This window comes from Phalacrocorax aristotelis, chromosome 20, assembly GCF_949628215.1.
Source record: "Phalacrocorax aristotelis chromosome 20, bGulAri2.1, whole genome shotgun sequence".
NCBI classification, from domain to species: domain Eukaryota; kingdom Metazoa; phylum Chordata; class Aves; order Suliformes; family Phalacrocoracidae; genus Phalacrocorax; species Phalacrocorax aristotelis.
Window position 1 is genome coordinate 4104678 of NC_134295.1, and position 4758 is coordinate 4109435.

The window sequence follows — 4758 nt, forward strand, 5'->3', positions numbered from 1 at the left end:
TTTTTGGCCACTTCTTCTCTCTCATTTACTACATCTGATCAGCAGCCAAAAAAAAACCAACCCCAAACCAGAAGGGCGTAAGTGTTCCTTAGAAATCACAAGAGCCAACCATCAGGTGACACTATCACCTGAACACCTAACTATATTAGCAGCAGAAAAGGGATGATCATTTAAAGTTTTATTTCCAGGAGAAAATAGAGTTTTCCAGATTTTTAATGGAGTTCCATATTTAATGCACTAACCTAAATAATTTAAACCCCATAAAATTAGCTACACTTGCTAGAAAACATTCAAATTGCAGAGCGATTGTCACGACACTGCTCCGGACAGGCTGCCTAGCAAAGGACCAGTCAGTCTCTGAGAGATGGTGTAACTCGCCTCATTTACATACTGCAGGCCCTGTGTTGTCCCATTTTGGCATTTCTACAGTCCTCTTTAAAAAACAAAATTTAAAAAAAAAACATTTAAACACCCTTTTTTGTCCTATGAAACCCAATGGTTTTAAATTCTCTTTAAAAGCATTCACAAGTAGAACAAGCCAAAATTTTCAAATGAGTCCTCTTTTGAATGAGGAAATGCTGACTCATTGAAACAAGAACATTTCACAGAAACGCAGCAACAAATAACTCTGCTGAGGCCGGGCAGAAGTTTTGATGAACCCTGCCCAATTCTCTACCGGTTTGTCTGTCAGGTTGCTGCAAAGCAAGGGCTTCCACCATTAGCAACCGCAGGGCCGTGCAGCCGTACTGCACAGCAAAACCACAAGGCTCCTGCACCCCAGGATCCCCAAAGCCCTGGGCTTCAGCCTCCGTTTGCTTTCAAAAAACTGTTAGTGTGCATATACAGGCATTTCCCCATGGGTAGGAAGTATCAAGAATACATGTTTCCTCACAGAAAGCAGAGTTTGTCCAAAGCAGTAGTTCAGATCACTCTCCTAACACAGCTGGCTCCTCTATGCAGCTCCACAGTGAACGCAGAAATGCCATTACACCTACGGATAGCAAGAAAAGCTATACAAACAAACTGAAATGGGATTTTCTTGCAGTGAGCTCCTAAGCAGTCTTTTAGGGTAGCCATAGGATCTCTCCAATACAACACACAGAAAAGGCACAGCTGCTTGGAGGTCTCTGAAGACCTACGTCCCTACTGCAGGCAGCAGCAGACTAGCAGCCCTCACGGCTGATTCGGGTCCTATTTTGGATATTTGATAGAATTCCCACAGCGAGAGCGCAGGCCTTGAACACAAGGTGAGTCAGAATGACAGGGAGGCTTTGCATGGCATGGCTGCTCCCAGTCCCTGCCCAGTGAGGGCTAATGAGGCCGTGCTTTCACCAGGACCAACTCAAAGCCCAGACTCAAACAGAGCAGCCCAAACTTACCACAGCCCAAGTCTAGTTTCTGCAGCAGATGTGTCCAGTAAGCCAACATCCTCTGCCACACATCCCAAGTTCACCATGGCAGAAGAAGCTCAACTCGTACCCCCAGATGTTGGGGCAATCAGCTGAGATGTTTTTGGACCCCATCATCTGTTTTAGTGCATAAATTGGGGCTCCCCTAGTACCCACTGGCCAGCCTGCAGCTGACCTAGAGGGTATGTATACATCCGCCATTATGTATCATCACACATTAAATACAGATGTATTTAATCCACATTCCTTTTACTCCAGAAGCAGCACCTGGAAAGCTAGCATGCCTGCCCAGGAAGACACCTCATGTTTTAAGCATCTTTAACCTCACTCACTCATGTTAACTAACAGTTGCTTCACTTCCAGGCTTTGTAGCAAGAGGCAGCACTATGACTGCATTTGATCATCAATATTTCATGATAATTCTCGTAGTAGGATGATTAAGCTATCAGATTTTTATACTCATCCTCAGGCTTTCCACATAGGCTTAGTGTAGGTATCATTTTGCCTGTTTATGGAGAGTGCCTACAAGGGGACAGCAACAACTGCCCTCACAACCAGCTCACGAGCACGGGAAGGACAGGAAGCAGCACCTGCAGCGAAGCGCCTCAGCACAAGGGCAGGTGGATCATGCTGACTCTGCAGCTCAGAGGTAAACACGGAAACCAGGACAGCCCCATCGCTACTTGTGCCCAAGGCCAACTCCACATAAACATGCCAGCTGGGCTAAACAAGCTACATTGCTGGAGATATCCATGAGGATGTGGCTTCCAGACACACTTTTCCACGAAGTTTTGCAAGCAAGAGAAGAGGTCTGCTAACTCAAAAAGCAGGTTCAAGTATGGATAGACTAAACATGCAGGGATGAGCAGTATCTGTGATCTCTCTCCTCCAGTTTCCCCAGACGCCCTTTCCAGCTAACAAGCCTCCGCCTGCCCTTCTCCTGGGCTGGATCCCCAGACTGGCCTCCTTAAACTCTCCAGGATATGCAAGTGTACCCTGGAGCTGCAACAGGGCAGAGAGACCCCCCCATCACTCTGCGATGCCCCAGCAGCTCACCCCCGAGGGACTCTGGTACTCACTGTACAAAATCCAAGATCCTCTTACCTCTAAGATTATATCCCGAGGCTCCCCTCCTCCATGTAGCCCTATTAAACACACCAGCCACCCGACCTCACACAGCACTTTTCCGCAGGAACCTGTGACCAGTGACTGGTGACAGTTAAACAACTTTTTCCAGGGAAGTAAATGATCCATTAGCCCAAAGTACATCAGCAAGAGACATGAGGGACAATATTCCAGCAGATCTCAGCGCCTCAGTCTTGCCTGCAACTTTCCACTCTTCTTAGTGCTTCCCTACAACGCTCCCAGACTGTCTGCAGTCCCCGCTCTCCAAGTGGCATCTGGCTAGCTCTTCTTCTTCCCTGCCAGGCAGGGACTGCTTGTTGTCATCTTTAAGAGCAGTTTAGGGTTTTTTTTGATCTTAGGACCCCAAAGAGGCCTAATACCACGCCAGAGCCATGCAGGCAGTCACCTCCCGACTGACAAATGCCCCACTGCTCTCTTACGACCCCGGAAGTATTTTTGTCAGATTTCCTACCTCTAGTCATGGCTAATTAGTTCTAAACAGCTTTTTATTCAACTCATAACTAGCAAGGAAGGGCACCAAATGACCTGAAGGACACACATGGAGGAATGGCATGTTCACAGAAAGATACCGATCTCCCATACTCTACAGACATAAATCACCCATACCAAGAAGCCAGTTTACTGCTAAATAAGTTACTGCAAAACCACTAATACACTATAAATCCACTCTCTGACTATATGAACAGGCTGCTTAGAGGGAATGAACACCTAAACCCACCAAAACCTACCATCCCTTGAGAGAGACTCAAATTCCCTTGCTCTTCAACAGACTCTCCTCTCACAGCATTTTGTACCTTCTGGAACTTTGAAACACACACTGGCCGGGGGAGTGCAGGAATACACAGGAGCTTGCTATTTCTGTGAGTGTTTTTAAGATTACAGACGTGTTGTGGAGCTTCGCAGCTCTCTGGTCTTTGTCAGCTGCAGTAAGACAGGAGTTCTCAACAGATCGGTGTCCAGCAGGTCTCAACAAGAGATCAACTGATACATCTTAACTTTATTTCTTAAAATATATAGGTCAAGAAAATCATCCATGAAATTGGCCCTTTGGTTGACAAAGCAGAATAAGCCAGAGCTTAAAGCAAAACATCTGATGCAAAACTGACTTTAAACATACTAATACCAGTACCCAAAGCTATGCTAGCAAACTGTTCAGTGTCTAGTATACCTGCGATGCTCATGTGTGCCTTTTAGCATTTGACCATTAAAACAAGGACAGGCTTGGAAAGAAAAAACAGTCAAACGGGAATGTATGAATCTAAGAGGTCTCTCTTGCCTGGACAGGGCTTGGTTCAGCAACTGAATGTTGTAAAATGCTTAAAGGCCTCCCAGAGTATACATATATGCTTGGCCAAGATGACTCTAAGAGTCTTCCTTGCTTTCACGATTATATGTTTTGTTGCTCAACAGGTATTCAGCAGTAAGAAACCACAGCTCCAAGGCTTTGGCAACCTTAAATTATCATGGAATCACAGACAAAGAATTCAGAAGTCCCAAGTTCTCATTCCAGGTCAAACTTTGTCCATTAGCCACAACTGGTCACAATCCCAGACTCACATTCACCATGAATATGTCACTTAATTGCTAACTTGTGAACTAGGTAAGACATGTAGAGCTCCTACTATGAAAGAAGCATTAAGTGCTCTTAACGCTAAAGACTATATTCACCACACTATTGTACATGTAGATCAACAGTCTCCAGTTACATTAGAAACTGACCCTGGCATAAAGCATAAAATCCCCTAAGATTTGTAGGTCTCCTGGGGGGGGGGGGGGAAAAATCTGTATCTATCTATCTCTAAATAATCAGAGAAGAACAAACTGTACCTGTGATTTCTTAGACACATAAAGGCTTCCAAAAAGTCTGTCCACTTATTACCCCTAAAGGCATGTAAATTGGTATAGGATGCTCCTCTTTCAGCAAAACCACTGTACAAATCCTGTCCACTTTTAGCTATATTGTTTCCTAAACCATTCATGCAGTTCTTTGGCTTTTAACTAAACCTGCACAACTAACTCATGATGAAATGAGAGGATTAAGTCCCAGTGACAAGGAACAATTTAGGATAAATCTGTGCTATTGCTACCAGTGATGACCCCACAAGCAGCTTCACTTTGGCTACATGTAAGAGATCGCCATGACCTTTTCTGTCATTTATTAGATGATACTGGAGCACGTCAAGAGCATCTCTGCGCTCAACTC